We start from the raw sequence: 17,477 nt of genomic DNA, 5'->3' as shown, positions 1-17,477 counted from the left end.
TTGAGCCCTTTCGAGCCCCACCCAGTCTGGCTCCTAATTCTCTCTGTGACTCCCAAATGGCTTCTGGGGATGTCGGGCTCTCTGGAACTCACTGTGGTCATTCTGATGTTTATGAACACCTACTTCCTTGGTTTTCTTTCTGACCATTTTTTCTGACCACTCTCACACAGACAAACCAGTTAAGAGGAGGTGCTAATATACTGTACAGCTGCTCTAAGCAACCTGCAGCTCTGGCTGCAGCAGGGAACGACTTGCTGTCCAGCAAGCCCTGATTAGCATCTTCATCTTGACAAGCACTCTTCTCTCCAAACGCCAATGCAGGAGTGACTGTTGTCACTGCCAAGCTTCGGGTTTCCATGGCACGCGCACTCGGTGGTGCCCTCTGCGAACTGAAAACACCTAGTCTGCTGCTGACATGCTCCCCACGAGAGCCCTTTTCCTTGATTTCAGCCACGGCCACCCTTTGGGGAGAGGAATCCCATGAAGACTGTGCCCAGTATAAATCTGGAAGGTAGCTGCGGTTGGGGCTGGCATTTTTGAGTCCCTTCCTCTGTGCTTGGTACTTATGATATATTAGCTTATTTCCTACCCACCTGACAAAGTCTGTGAGGATTACTTTACCTGACCCATCTGTAAGATGGAAAGACAGAGTCCTGTGAATGACTTTTTTTCCTGTAACCTGTGAAACCCAGCAGTGCACAACACTGCGCGATGTACCTGTGTACTCACCACAGGATTTACTGTCCTCCTTTCTTTAAGAGATGGTAAGAAGTGGTCAACTTATTTATCCTAAAATGCAAATCTCATTGATAATTTATCTCCCTAGAACTCTCGTTTAAAAACTGTAATTTCAACGAATGGCAATAAATTCTATTTGGGTCATGAGGTGGTCCGATTTACCTTTCTATAAATAATTCATCTTATGGCTCCATGAACATCACCAAAATGAGTACTTGGGGGCATAGTGTATTGAGTGACTGCTACTGGTGACAGGGGGACTGAGGAAAGCCAGTGGAAGGGCTGGGATCCCAAGGCTGCCCTTTGAAACAGAATCCTCTTCTCACTGAGTGGTACAACAGCTATTATTTATTGATAACTCACTATGTCCTGGGCACTTTATCTCCAGTTCCCACATCAGCTCTTCCAGATAACACATAGTTTTTCTGTCTACAAATGAAGATGAGGATTTAGATATATGTCCCAATGTCAGAGACGATCGAAAATTCTTCAGACATAAAAAAAATAGTTTTTCTTTTCCTTGTCCCCAACACTGAACCCTGCTCACTATATCTGCTATGGTTGGTAGTAGCACTGTTAATAAAAATCAGAGAGGATGACATCAGCATAAAGAAAGAAATAAAGAAAAAACCCAAGAAGATAATTATTTCAATAAAATGAAAAGGTACATGAATAACATGTTTTGTTCACGAGTGAATTTGACGGAGAAGTTCCAAGAACAGCAATAAATCTTGCTCAGTAAGATGTAGGTGGTAAAATCATGATCACAGTGTTCATGACGGAGTGGGTCCTCTTCCATCAGGATTGTTCACACGAATTGTAAGAGATAATGTGTGCTAAATACTGTCTTTACGTCTATTTTATATAGAAGCTTCTAAGGTGTAGAGATGCTAAATAACTTGCCAAAGGCACACAAAGAGAAATCAAAGGAACATAGATTGGCCAAGGAGCCTGATTTCTAGGCCATCATTTTAATTATTCAACAATACTGATACCTGTCAAATGCTGATTTTTCTTATCACGGAATGTTTTAAGAATACAGTGGGTTAGAACTTGATGTTCAAGTTAATGACATGGAAAAAGATGAAGTTTTATCAAAAATGGAAAGGAAGGCTTTATTACATAATCAAAAGTGAATGCTATGAATAGGGCATTGAGTGTTTACTGAAAACATATTATACAATTTTTTTTTTCTCACAGAGGAGAAACAGCAGTGAACTAGTATTAATGTAGGATGCCAATACAGAGAATACTTTGGCTGAGTAGCTTGGGACATAATATTTTCTTTCAGGTCAAAACATGGTTCCCTAAATATCAATAGTTTATATTAATAGTTCCTAAATATATGTATTTAATACTTAATAATTGAGGAGCCACTGAGCCATTTCACCTGCAGGTGTTGTAAAGTACCGAAGGCTACAGAATTAGTATTAATATTTTAGGAGGTTTGGAGAACATTTTATTAATTTGGGTTAAGGTGTGCAGAGAAATTGTGAGAATAGTCTCTGTACTGTGTAATTGGCATAACCAGGATGGCCCTTGGCATTGTATTGTAAATGCAAGGGGAGGAAAACATGGATTCCCAGACATTCCACCACACCTGTGGGGAAAGGGGTGAATGGCTAGCCAGGTGCAGGAAGAGAAAAGCCAAAATAAACCTTTTCTTATAGCAATGAGCCATTTGCGGGCATTTGTCCCCACCGAAACTACCTCTCCTATGTAAATGCATGTGTGACTCTGGACAGAGAGATAGCAGATAAACACTAGATAATACAGGAATGCCTTTAATATGTAAAGAGACATCTTTCTATCATTGTGTTGGCTTGTAAATTTTGTTTTCTCCAAAATGATGTATGATTTGCAAATTGAACGTGGTCCTATCATGTTAAAGGACATATGACTATAACCAATAGCGGTAAGGGGCTCCTAATTGCAATTTATGCTTCTGTACTTCCCACTTACAAAACTATAAAAACTAAGTAGAACAAAGGGCCGGAGCACTCTCCGTCAGATTTCTGTCGAGTTCCCGCCGCTTGGCCAAGCTAGACAATAAAGCTTTGATGTGTAAACGATGCTTATTCCTGTCTTCCATATTTTGGGTCCCTCCGAATTTGGATTAACAATAATAATAAAATAATGATCAATACTGTGGATTCAAGGTTATTGTTTTTCCCTCCTAGGTTGCAATACTTCTTAGTCAAATTCAGTACTAATTTAATCAACTGTATTGGTTAAGAACAACGGAGTGCATAGAACAGGGGTCGGGAAACTTTTTGGCTGAGGGAGCCATGAATGCCACATATTTTAAAATGTAATTCCTTGAGAACCATACAACAACCTGTGTACGTTACGCATTATCCAATAAAAATTTCGTGTTGTCCTGGAAGACAGCTGTGATTGGCTCTAGCCACCTGCAACCGTGAACATGAGCGGTAGGAAATGGATTGTAATACATGAGAATGTTTTATATTTTTAACGTTATTATTATTTTTATTAAAGATTTATCTGCGAGTCAGATGCAGCCATCGAAAGAGCCACATCTGGCTCACGAGCCATAAGTTTTCAACCCCGGCATAGAACATACACTCAAGATCAAAAAAGATGAAAAATATCACCTGGTCATGGCTTGAAGCAATATTGAAAGAGATCCTGCTCTGAAACGTTTTAATTATTCTTCACTGGATACAGGTAATATTGCATAGGTAACTGTACCAATGATTTCTACTAAATTATAGATTATCTAAATTATAGATATGAAGTTTCTATAAGCTTGTGGCTGAAAATTACCATGGCTTAGGGCAGGGGTCAGGAACCTTTTTGGCTGGGAGATCCATGAACGCCACATATTTTATAATGTAATTCTGTGAGAGCCATGCAACGACCCATGTACGTTACACATTATCCAATAAAAATTTGGTGTTGTCCCGGAGGACAGCTGTGATTGGCTCCAGCCACTGCAACCATGAACATGAGCGGTAGGAAATGAATGGATTGTAATACATGAGAATGTTTTACATTTTTAACATTATTATTTTTTTTATTAAAGATTTGTCTGCGAGCCAGATGCAGCCATCAAAAGAGTCATATCTGGCTCGCGAGCCCTAGGTTCCAGACCCCTGGCTTAGGGTTACCATTTTAAGCTAGTATAGCATTGTAGAAAGTATCTTGGGTTTGAAATCAAAAGATACGCTTTGATGCTTATAACTCTGACTTTGTTTATGGTTTCTGGATAAAATACAGACTCTCAATTAAATTTAAACCTTAAATAAACATCAGATTGCATTTTTTTGTTTGTTTTTGTACAAGAATATTTCAAATATGGTACGGGAAAGAATTATACTAGAAATTATTGATCATTTAGCTGAAACTCAAATTTAAATGGGCACCCTCAGTTTTTATTTGCCAAATGGGAGTTTGAGAAAATTTCTGGACTAAAATATTATGAATTGAATAATGTAAATAAATAATCATTGCCTCCTGCACAGACTTGTTGAAAATATTAAGTAACGGATCAACTTTCAACATTCACATCAATGGCTGGGTCAGCAAATTTGAACTTATTTAAATAAAGCCATTTCATTAAATAACACATTAACTAATCCTCACCTTTGAGTATGACATTTGTTGTCCCACTGACATAACCTTCCATTTAATTAAGCAAAATGTTTCTACATTGTTCACTTACATAGTATTCTTAGATACATCTACACTTATAAAAGGATAAAAATAGGGTTGAGAAAACACTCACTCTTCGGTATAGCAAATGCCAATGAGTCTAAGGCCTTGGTCGGCAAACTGTGGTTCGTGAGCCACATGAGGCTCTTTGGCCCCTTGAGTGTGGCTCTTCCACAAAGAGTACTCCACCCTAATTAAGTTAATAACAATGTACCTACCTATATAGTTTAAGTTTAAAAAATTTGGCTCTCAAAAGAAATTTCAATCGTTGAACTGTTGATATTTGGCTCTGTTGACTAATGAGTTTGCCGACCACTGGTCTAAGGGGTAATGACAGGTCAAGTTGTCCCTACTTTTTAACAGAGTTCCTTGCACAGAGGAGGTGCTTTTTAGGAGTTTGTTTTGTGACGCCCAGTGATATCAGTGAAAAATAAATGCGTCAACTAAAAGAGATGGTGGGAGAGATTCGTTCAGTGATGTGGCTATTAGCAGTGACCACATAGACTCAAGCCTATGGGTAAAGTGAAAAAAAAACAGTGGTTCCTAAATCATATATGCTGAATTAACTCAGTATTTCTATAAAAACATGGGAAAAGGGGAATAATTTAGAAAACAAAATTAATCCATGGCTCCTGAGTCTTCCAAAGCAGATATGTTAGCAAACCCTATCATATTCCTTAGACATTAAGATGAGAGGGAACAGACAGATTCAAATCATCTTTGTGGTGTGACCCAATTGGTCCGTATTTACATAAATAGAACCAATGGATGGGGTGATGTCAGCAAAATATTAAATAATCTCTGCCATGCATTTCTATTGCGGTGTCATTGGAATCCTGGGCCTCTTTCTGGTTATAATTAAATCCTTTAAAAGTCTATCAGCTTAAACTATTTTGCGTGAACTTTAGATTTCATTTTAAAGATTGTTTTTTGTGGAAAAACGCTGAAGTCAATGAACATTTTGAATATTGAAGAGCAGTTAAGAGCCAGATTGGTAATAAGAGTTTAAGTTAGCTTTCCAGTGGACCTTGCAAAATTTAAATAATTGAATTTTATTGTTCTTTGATGAGTGGCTTCTATGTCTCAAACTTGCCTGTCAGCTGAAATTTATTTTTCAAGTAGGGCACAAGACCGAAAAACTGTTACCCGTTGCTATAACCATCTGAACATTTTTCAAGCATATTTGTAAAACTACAGGGCTAATTCAATAATTTATTGAAATTATCATAAAAGTTCAGCAGATCCTGCATTGCGCTCAGATCCTGATATGTGCCAGATTTCTTGTTTTTACGAGTCAGCAGCTTCCTAACTATAACCATTTGAATTTCAAATGATAAATTTATATCTCCCAATAGCCCTCGAACACATAAAAAAATGATAAGAGGGCACCCTTTAGAGAACTTTAGAAAGAATTGTGCCCTTCGTAATTTGACGTATGTAACATAAACTATTACACACTAGGGTTTACTCTCTGCCAGACTCCTGCCCGTGTCCAGCGCAAGGCAACACAAAAGAGACGCGTTTCTTTGAGCCTTGAATGGCTGGCTCCCTGGAATGCAACGCTCTCTGTGCTGTGTTGGAAGGAGTGCACGTGTAACACACTGTAGGGCCCTGTGGGCTTAATTAATTACTCCGTTAGTTTGGCTGCAGAATGAGACAGAAGAGATGCCCAGGAAAGTCAGAAAAAAACCCTCTATATCATCCTCTCCATTGAGTGAAAGAATCCATAGAAAGAGTCCACCACCAAGGCGGAAGGCTATATTTTCTGTACTTTGACATGTCTTCTTTTCCTACATTGCTATTCCCAAGTCTATTGCCTTTTCATATATATTTTCCCCCAAAGTAATTCCTACCATGTTTGGATTGTCACTGAACTTTCCCTGTCAAGGTCCAATAAAGAAGGCATGGATAAACAGTTGCTGTTAACAGGCTGTTAACCTGGGCTCTGTGGAAGGTTACAATTCTCACGCAGAGGGGCGAATTCTCATTAGCATAAGTACCTAAGTACTTTCCCAAGGACTAGAAAGAGGGAGTGGGTGAATAATCCCATGATAGTGTGGTTTATGGGGCCACAGATATGGAGGTTTGAGTCCAGTTAACTACAAACGTTGGGTGTGGTCAAGTTAATGCAAATCCACACGTTTGGGTATGTTTGTGTATATGAAACATACAAAAAGGGACACATGATGAGGATTAGTAAAAACTAATATGATGAGAGCCCATGACACATTAATCAGATGGTAAGACTCATCAGTTTCCCCCTCTATCTCCTGACTCTCTGTTCACACTTCCGCAAATGCTGTTATTGTGGTGGTTTACTTACATTCTAAGCACATTAGCACTATACATCGAAAATGCATGCCTGGAGGGTTTGGGGTTTTTGATTCTAAGCTCTCAGTTCATGATGGGATCTTGCATCAAATTACATAATACCTACTTACTTCATCCAAGAACAGGCAGTGCAAGTAGATTCAGAGCTCTGTCAGAGGCCACACAGTGAGCTAGGGACCAAATGAAGTCTAGAACTCTGTCCCTAATCCATCCCTTACAATATACATATAAAATTGCTCAAGGAAAAGAATCTCTATATTCTGTTCTAACCCTCAAACAAAATGATCATTAAGTCAAATGCTGGCACCATAAGTGGCAAAACTGTCCACCGAACTTTGTAAAGTGGCACACACATGGGCAAAGGCAGATTAAGGTCGGTTGAGGCCCCAGGCACAGAAGAAAATATTGGGCCCCTTACATTAGAAAAAAGTATAAAGTTGGGGTTTTGTAAGGCCCTGCTGAAGTTGGGACCCAGCGCATGCCCAGTGCGCCCGCCGTTAAATCTGCCTCTGCACATGGGCAATTTAAAAATTTTAAATATTGATTGAGGTGCTGTGCAAACTCATACATATTCTATATTGCATTTCATAACCAATCAATCACACAAATCATTCTATGCAACTCGTCAGTAGTTTAGTACCAGAAAATGCTCAAACCAGATAACCTATATATATTTATAAACACCTAGCATAGTACTTAATGATTAATAGGTTTTCAATAGTTAATTGCCTTTTCTTCCTTGTTAAAAAAACAAAACAAAACAGAAAATGTACATTCTAAAACACAAAAACAGAAGCCATCAAAACAAAAGTCTTGCGAAGTAGGTGCTACTGCCCATGAACTGCGCTGGGAAGGCGGGGCAAGCTTGACATTTCGTGTGCGCGGCCACCCGCCCCTTCGAGTCCGGGAGGCTGACGCGCGCCATGCGTCTGCCCCAGGGTTCAGGCATCTTGTGTGAGGAGGCTCACGCCTCTCTACTTCAGCTTGGTTTTGGTTGCTTCATTTTATTTCTCTCACATTAGAGCTCCCTACCCTCACCTGCTCAGAAAACAAGCCCACTGAGCACAAACATGGAAAGGAGGAACCTCCCAAATTCTGGAACCCTTGAGTGAGGGCTGCACGTCTGGGCCAGCACACAGCGGACAACAAGTCACTGACAAGTAGCCGAATGAGGACAGGTTGCCATGGCGGCATTCGAACCGAAGGTACCATTTGCTGCCTTCAGAACTGGCCAAGATTTCCATGCCTCCTCCAGCAACCTCTCCCCCCTTTCTCCACAGTTTCGGCTGTAGAAAGTGAGATGATTTGTATTTGAAGCTATGAAAGACCTTTTAAGAGGCAATCAAGGCCCTGGCCAGTTGGCTCAGTGGTAGAGTGTCTGCTGGCATGTCACTGTCCTGGGTTCGATTCTCAGCCAGGGCACATAGGAGAAGCACCCACATGCTTCTCCACCCCTTCCCCTCTCACTTTTTTTTTTCTCTCTCTCTTCTTCTCCCGCAGCTATGACTTAATTGGCTCAAGCAAGTTGGCCCCGAGAGCTCAGGATGGCTCCAAGGACTCCGTCTCAGGTGCTAAAAAAAAAAAAAAAAAAAGGCTCTGGTTGCAACAGAGCAAGGGCCCCAGATGGGCAGAGCATCGCCCCCTAGTGGGCATGCCAGGAGGGTCCCCATCAGGGAGCATGCAGAGTCTGTCTCTCTGCCTCTCCTCCTCCCACTAAAAAAAAAAAAAAAAAAAAAAAAGAAAGGCAACTCAAAGGCACTAGGTTATCCTGGAAGGAGTCTGGGAGTCTGGCATCACGATTCAGAAGTGTAAATAGGTCTAGTTAATTAGAGTACCTGGTATCAACCCCCCCCCCTTTTTTTTTTTAATAAAAAAGCCTCTGATAAGATCGTGATTCGTCCCCAGGCAAACTCACTAAGCAGGTTTGGGCCTGTGCCACCAGGGCGTCCCTGTCTGCTCCAGCAGTCACAGGCCAGCCTGCATTGACCACTGCCTCCCTTGCCTCTCCTGGGGCTATTCGGCTGGCCGTTTGCTCCAGAACTGTCAGCTAGCGCGGCACTCTGCGGCGACCTCTGACCTGCGTCCCGAATCCATTCTGACACATTCCAGGCTGCCACACCGGATCCTTCTCTCCAGTTCATCGCACATCGTTCGAGCCAACAACCGGCGTGTCCTTTTCCCCATCTGCGTGCTCTAGTTTAGGTGGGGTCAGGAGAGGTGTCACTGTGTCTCTCCCTCGCTCCTGACAGCTCTCTGATTTCCGCCTTTTAACTTTATAAACACTACCTTGAAAAGATCTGAAGCCCGGTGACAGAGAACCGGTGAATTCCGCGTTGTGAGGATATTTTCGTTTGCTTACTAGTTTAGAAGGGCACTGGAACGCCCTCTGCAACGTCGGCTACCTCTCCTCCATCGAACCACATGTCCACCTTCCTGAGCGTTACAAATTATTATTATTATCATTATGCATTCTTCAAGGCTCATTTCCAATGCCACCTGCTTTGAAAAGCGTCCCCCATTTGCCCCACAGCAAATAAAAATCAATCATTCCTATGTCACCTCTCAACATTTTAACTCTGCATGTTTCCTTCGCATAATCCTTCCAAATAATACGAGGATTTCCTTACTCTGTTTCAGGTGTCACGTTAGGTATTAGATACATGATGGTGAACAAGGAGTTCGCTAGGACTCTCAATCTAAGTGGGGGACACACATGAGAAGACGTATGTGTGTAAAGGGGATAAAACATCTCTAAGGAGAGGATGATTAATTATCCCTTATGGAATCACGGAAGTCCCATGTGAGGAGGGCAGTAACTATAAGTACAAACAGACTTGAGTCTGAATTCCTATTCCAACAGTTACTAGGGGCTCAGTGTTGAGGAAGGTGCTCAATGTATCCGGACTGATGTATACTCATCATCCATGCTCAAAATAGTAACTAATCAGGGTGCACACTCGGAGCATTCAATGCCATAATTCAGTGAGATGACGAGTGGCAAGCATTTAGCACCACAATTAAAAAAATAAATAAGATATGTTTGCTTTATTTATACTGAGAAATGGGGCCACAGTGAGTACAGGACGAAGTGAGGGCGCTGTCAATAATTCTGATGTAACACGGCGGACCAGAAATGTGGTGGTTACATCAACAGAACTGGCGTCAGTGGTTTCAGTATGGATGAAATTAAGTGGCCGTGTTACTTAATGATGATGAAGAAACTTTCCTCTCTGACTTCAGTAGCTCCTTCTCATGCATCATTACTTTGAATGGAAGCCCTTAACTCCATGCTACCAGGAATCAGTGTGCGCGCATGCCCGAGTGTTGTGCATGTGCACGCATGCGCACATGATGTGAGAGGGAGTGGTGGGAAGGAGACCACTCTTTTATAAAAATACCAGTGCCAGGTGGAGCATGAATAAAGGGGAGAGTTGTAGGAGATGAGGTCAGATGTGTAATGGATGTGAGGTCCGACTAAAGGTTCGCAGTAGACACATCATGTCGAACCTTAAAGATTAAAGCATACACACTTCATGGCATGGGAACTCCCTGGGGAGTTTTGAAGAGAGGCGTGGTGTACGACTCATAGCAAGATCATTATGGTCGCTTTGTAGGAGGCAAAGGATGTTTAGCACTGACGCAATGACCAAGAACGTAGCACTTCCTTGCTGTGTGATGCTGGAAAAATTAACGCGTCCAGTTTTCAGTGGCCATATCTGTAAAAGGGGGATATTGACACCCCAACAGAATTGACCAGCGCTGAGAATGCATGTGATCTCGTAGTTCAAATTCTAGTCTAACTTTGCAGGTCTAATTGAGCTAAAAATAAAAAAAATAAATAACCATGGGGACAAAGCATACAGATCCCTGTATGTATTTTTTGTTCTTGAAATTAACTATAATTGCTTAAAAAAAAAAAGACTCATGAGAAAATGGATATCTAGTTAGGGCCACATTTGCAGCCTCATCTCAAGTGTTTATACATTTAATATTTACTTAACAGGCAATCTATAGCTAGTTAATTAGATAGCATGCTTAATATCTCATTTTCTTTAGTTGTATGGGTAAATGCTAATTAAATTCCTGAGCATTCCTCACAAGTGTAATGTAATAATAGGAACATCGTCACACACTTATTGGTTCTGCAGATTTGAATTAATTACATTGCAAGTAGATTTATCTTTCATATATTTATACCTCACTAGGTATTCTTCCTCAACAATCACGGGGGATTTAATTTCCATACTGCCACCTTATTAATTCTAAATTAAATATGTTTAGTAGGAGTTTAATACTCGCTAAAGCTCTAGTTAGTAATACTTCTTCCACACATCTAGATTTTGAAAACCATTTTGCCTTACGCTGCTAAAAGCTAGTAGGGACAATTAATAAGGCAATAAAAGAGACTGCACAGTGCATTCTGGAGACAGGCAAGGCCACTGTGACTGGGCTTCATCGGCCTGTCAGAGGATGTTTCTTAGAGTCCGGTCAGCCGTTTTCCTTCTATTCTACCAACTCTTTCTCTCCGTTCTCGCGGATGCTGCTGCCTGAATTCCAACTTCATCATCCCTCACCTGGCCCACTGAACCAGGCTTCTCCTCCCCTACTCCACAGGCTGAGTCTAACCTCTTCCTCCGTTCCGCACATGGCTAACAGAGTGATTTTTCATGAATTCAAATGATGAGCTTGTCATTCCTCTCGCAGAATGCTTTATCTCTGGAATATAGTCCAAATGCTTTCCCAATAACAGGTAACATAACATCTGCCCGCTGACCCCTTGCAATCTCCTGCTTCACTTTTCCCCCCATCACTCACCAAACCAGACAGGTAGATGCTATTCCCAATGCACGGAGTGCTTCCAAGTATCTGCTGAGACCTCCCCCTCCCTTTCCTTGTTAACTCTAACCCACCATTTAAATCTTGGATGTTTGGCCTGACCAGGTAGTGGCACAGTGGATATAGAGCATCAGACTGGGATGTGGAGGAGCCAGGTTTGAGGACCCAGGTTCGAGACCCCGAGGTCGCCAGCTTGAGCGTTGGCTCATTTGGTTTGAGTAAAGCTCACCAGCTTGGACCCAAGGTCGCTGGCTCGAGCAAGGGGTTACTCAGTCTGCTGTAGCCCCACGGTCAAGACACATAATGAACAACTAAGGTGTTGCAATGAAAAACTAGTGATTGATGCTTCTTAGCTCTCTCTGTTCCTGTCTGTCTGTCCCTATCTATCCCTCTCTCTAACTCTGTCTCTGTAAAAAAAAAAAAAAAAAAAAAAAATCTCGGATGTTTGTAGGGATGGTGGATGAAGGATTATCTATTTGTGTTGACTTTGGATTACCTAATGCCATGTCTCTTTTAATTTTTCTAGGGCCATGGCTCCCAAGATACAATACAAACTGTGAAAAGAACGGGTAGTCTCCCCTTCCTCTCATGATCAATTTTTCTTTTAATATGTTCCCAGGGTACTTCTCTCTATCATAGGAATGATCACACATTTGCTGTGCTCTAATCTGCCATGCCCTTTGAACCCAAAGCCTCTCATAAGTATTTAATACATTTATTCAATATTCATTTACCGAATTCCTACTGAATATGGAACTAACCTGCTGAGTACCGGAGAGAAAATGGATCACACTAAAGAAAAGAAGCAACAAACGCTGAAAAACAGGACCCATAAAAAAATTAATTCCATACAGACCAAAAAGTAGATAAATTCAAAGTCAGGGCTCTGGCGTCAGACCACTGAGTGAGTGGAGTGCTTTAACAGCCCTCAGACTAAACTCTGCATCAGAAATGGCTTGGTGTCATCTGCCAAAGCAAATAGCACACAACAAAGATAACAACACTTGTCCTCTTATTTACTTATCAATAAATAATAAAGGCGTAGGATACATAAATAAGAAAAAAGAGACAGAGCCTGCAGTTTTATCAATAAATCATGACTTTCCCCCAGATTGGTAGAGAATTTACATTTTATTTGATGATACTGAGGATTGTGATAGCCTGAAAATGTGAAGAAAATTAGATATTTCAAAGGGGAAAACTGCAAAAAAAAGAATATATATAATATATATATATATAAAACAACTTATAAGTGTGTATATTTATATGGCTAAGTTATGCATTTGTGGCAAAAATTCAGAGGATCAGAAAACAGAGGAGTGAGGAGAGGGCAAAGGGCGAGGTTGGTTTCATAGTTTTCTCAATAAAACTATCCCCTGGCCTTTGGAATCATAAAATAACTTTCTCAAGGATAGAAAAATAAGAACCTGTATTATCAGACAGGAAACAGAAGCTGAAAGAGAGGAAATCGACTCACCAAAGCCCCAGACCTTGGCCCTACCCCTCTCTGTTTCTATTACTGAATATGGGGCTCTTTCTATTCCAGCGTCGCTAGACCTGTCCGCCCTCTTCCCTCATCAGATCTTTGGAAAAGAACCATTCCAGCCACCTTCTGAGTGCAAGTTCAAACTTGAGAAGTATTGCTATCCCCAAAACTACTTTACATAAAAAATTCAGAGGGGATGTAGAGACGAATGTCCTAAAACAAATAGCAAAGTGCCTCACCTTGGAATGGAAATGGAACAGAGAAGAAGCAGGCAAAACATCACTGCCACGATTTGTCAAGATTTACTTAGTGCTTGACACAAGCTCATTTAATCTTTGCAACAGAAAGGAACTAGCGGTTTCTTGTTATATCAATCACATTGACTTTACTTGATTTATTCTGGAATAAAGACAAACTGCAAGCATTCCGTCAAAACCTGAGAGAAGGTAAGAAGATATCTAAAATCCTTCTATAAGGACACTGCTTTCAAAACTGTATTTTGTTGTCTTAGGAAGTGAAAAAATCGAATGGTCAAGATCTAAATACAGCAAAAAAAAAAAAAAAAAAAAAAAGAAGCATTTTCTTGGCTAATCAATATTGAGTGCTAAGCAACCTCTGGAGAGCCATTTAATTTTTACTATTTTAGGAGATAAATTTTTATCTAAAACTCTGGTCGTAGACTTTATTTCAGAAAACTGAATTTTCTTAAGAACATGCTTCACGAGAAATTTAGAAGTCAAAGTTGTGCCTTGAGTATCACATAGCTCAATGGTTAGCAGTTCCAACTAGGGATGGAAGGATGATATTTGCTTCCTGAGGACATAAGGCAATTTCTAGAAGTATTTTTGGTTGCCACAACTAGAGATGGTGGTTCTGCTGGCATCTAGAAAGCAAAAACCAGGGGTATTGTTAAACATCCTTGAGTGCACAAGATACATAGCTCCATCCACACCATTTTCTGGACCTAAATGCCAAGAGTTTTGATGTAGAAAACTATGGTCTAACTTAATGCATGATGCAGGATAGATATAATATTTATTGAATAAATTAATTTGAGTATCTCTGAAGAAATATAACATATGAATGAAGACCATCATGAGAGTTACCCTTGAATCTACTTTCTAGTTTGATGGCTCATGCCTTATCCAGGACACAACCCAAAAACACACACTTCTGACTGACAGTCATTTTCTCTTTCATTATGTCGTGCTGTGATTTAGCAGGTGACGCAGGTTACTTGTGGAATCAGATTGCTTGAGTTTTTTAATCTTGACTCCACTGCTTACTAACTTTATGACTAATTATCTATTGTCTCCTTTTCGTCCATCTCACTTATTTATTTATTTATTTATTTATATTTAACTTGGGTTTATAATCTGTTAAATGGGATTAGAAATCTTCAGTCCTCAGAACATTATTAAAAGTCGTAACATAGTTTCTGGCACATAAAAACAATGAGTGCTTTTTGAGCATAAACTTTCGGTCATTTAATATGGCCAGTGTGTCCAACACTGATGGGATTGTGCCTGATCTCATCTTCTCAGTGAACATTTTAATCCCAGCCTTAGCTATGGCCAGTAGCATGCAGCAACCTAAAAATACCAGAAATTCAAATAAACGTTGGAGAATGTTTGAGTAATAGAGAGTAGAAGCCATTAATTAGTTAAAACTCCTGGATTCTGCCTCTAGAATAGATTCATCTCTATAAATAAAAAAAGAAACTGTGTAACAGAATACATCATGTATATACAACCAGGAAGCAAGTGGCAAAACTCAAAGTTTCCATGCATCAGTCAGTTCTGTGTGATTGTGTATTTTCCTCCTTGCTACAGAGACTGGAGAGCAATACTTGTGTCTCCATGGTGAGAGTTGGGAGCTAACAATACAAGTTTCTGCTTAGGTAAATAGGAAAGCAGCACCATTATGTCATGAAGCAATCCATATTTTGTTTATGTTTACTAATTTTCAGGAAGTTCAGAGGTCACTAGGAACAAACATGTGTTTACACTTAGTCATTCATTCAGAAAAAAGTAAGGCCAGCCTGACCAGTGGTGACACGGGGGATCAACGTGGGACACTGAGGTCCCCAAGTTTGAAATCTCAAGGTCACTGGCTATAGCATGGGCTTGCCAGCTTAAGTGTGGGGTCATCATCTTGAAGTCCAACATTGCCGACTTGAGCTCAAGGGTCGCATGAACATGCCTCCCTCCCCATCAAGGCATGTCTGAGAAGCAATCAGTAAAGTGAAGTAACTACAAGTTGATGTTTCTCCTCTCTCTTGTCCCCCTCCTCTCTCCCTTTCTGTCTCTCTCTCAAAAAATAAAATAAAATAAAATAAAAAACAGTAAGGCCAGACCAGACCATCCATCCACATCTGGCAAGAAAGCACTCAGCCAATGTCAAATGAGACAAACACACTTCATCTCACATTTCAGATATTTGTCTGTAGAGAAAAGAATGGGCCTGTATCCCAAACACAGGATACTGGTGAAAGAATAAAAACACTAAATCTCAAAACAATTCAGACCTCATAATCAATGTTTTGTAAATGTGATTTAAAATATTTTGGGGAAATTATTTTATTTATCTCTTTATTTATATTTTTCTGAAGTGAGAAGTGGGGAGGCAGAGAGACAGACTCCCGCATGAGCCCAAGCGGGATCCACCTGGCATGTCCACCAGGGGGCGATGCTCTGCCCATCTGGGGCATTGGTCTGTTGCAACCAGAGCCATTCTAGCACCTGAGGGAGAGGCCATAAAGTCATCCTCAGCACCCGGGCCAACTTTGCTCCAATGGAATCTTGGCTGTGGGAGGAGAAGAGGGAGATGGGGAGAAAGTAGAAGGGGAGGGGTGGAGAAGCAGATGGGCACTTCCCCTGTGTGCCCTGGCTGGGAATCGAACCTGGGACTTCCACATGCCAGGCTGACATTCTACCACTGAGCCAACTGCCAACTGGCCAGGGCTCAGGAAATTATTAACACATGTTTCATAAGTCATAATAAAAATCAAAGAGCTTAGTTTGATTTAAAAGCACAAAAAAGAAACCAACCAAAGAAGAGCTCATGTGGTCGTCACTGATCATTAATAAATTATCTGGAAACTGAACATCGGCTGTGTTTAAGACTAAAATTTTTAAAAGAATGCTGACTTTTGCAACGTTGAAGAAAGAATATTGTAAAATAAAGTCAGAGAGTTAGTATCTGAATTGGAGGACGTCTTAGTTTTCTGGCCCGTTTGTCTTGCTTCTTTGGTGACATGAGAAATGTCCTAACCTATAGAGAATTTTTGTGCGAGTTGATCTGAGCTGAATTGATGGCATATGCTGGGGAGCAAAGATCTCAAATGCTCTAGACTCTAGAGAATCAGAGGTTTGCAGCTTCTTTAAAGTATTCACAATTAAGGAGGGGAGATAAGCAAGAATGGAGAGAGCAAGGCACAGATTGGATTACAGGATAGTAAACAAGATTTTGTGTTCTCCTGAGAGTTCCTACCCCCTTCAAGGGGTGTTTCAATGGCCTGTTAACCTAGATGCATGAGAACAACAGACAGGGTGGGCTCACTAAAGAAGTTCTAGTCTGGGGCCATGACCTGCCCTGTTAAGAACTTATGATCAGATCACCCTGTGAAGTTACTTTCTGTAGAACTCCCTTTTTCCCCATCCACACATGTTAAAAATGAGAAAACAAGTCTAACAGAGTGACTTTGCCAAGGTCAACAACACCCAGATTGGGACTAGAACTCAGGTCTTCAGGGTTCCACTCAGCGCCCTTTCTGTTACACCAAATAAATCGAATAGACCTGAGACATGAAGTAGGTACCTTCTCATCACCCTCTGCTCATCCATCACCCCCACTTCCTCCTCCCCCCTTCCACCTTCCCATCAAGTCTTGAGTACCCACGCTGCCTCCCCTGCCCTGTGAAACACTCGCTTAAAGCCCAAGCACTGCCCTTATGCTTTACAGGAAATTGCAGGACTGAAGGTTTCCAAGATGCCTGGGGGATGTATTTGGTTATTGATGCTCAGAGGAGCATGAGCTGTATTCTTTTGAAATGGACTGATGGTGACAGCAAGCTTTTACAGAAGTGGCATTTCCTTCCCTGAGGGCTTAACTGCAGGAGGTATGTGAGATATGAAAGGATTACTTCATTTCGTTTATTTATTTATTTAGTTGTTTTCACAACCTGTGGCCATTGCCTCCTCTTATCAAACTCTGACCCACACATTCAATTAGAGAGATTTACTGGAAGTTCGCTCTTTCTTGGGGCTTCACCTGCAGGGTAAGGAAGCATATATATGTTGGCGAGAAATCAAAGACACGGCCAGCATCCTCTGCTCAAATTACTTTGAGTCCATATTTCTATTAAATTTCCCGTAAAGTATGCTTAATAAATCACAGCATTTGAAATTAA

This window comes from Saccopteryx bilineata, chromosome 9 (genome assembly GCF_036850765.1).
Source record: "Saccopteryx bilineata isolate mSacBil1 chromosome 9, mSacBil1_pri_phased_curated, whole genome shotgun sequence".
NCBI classification, from domain to species: Eukaryota; Metazoa; Chordata; class Mammalia; order Chiroptera; family Emballonuridae; genus Saccopteryx; species Saccopteryx bilineata.
This window is presented reverse-complemented; position numbering follows the sequence as displayed.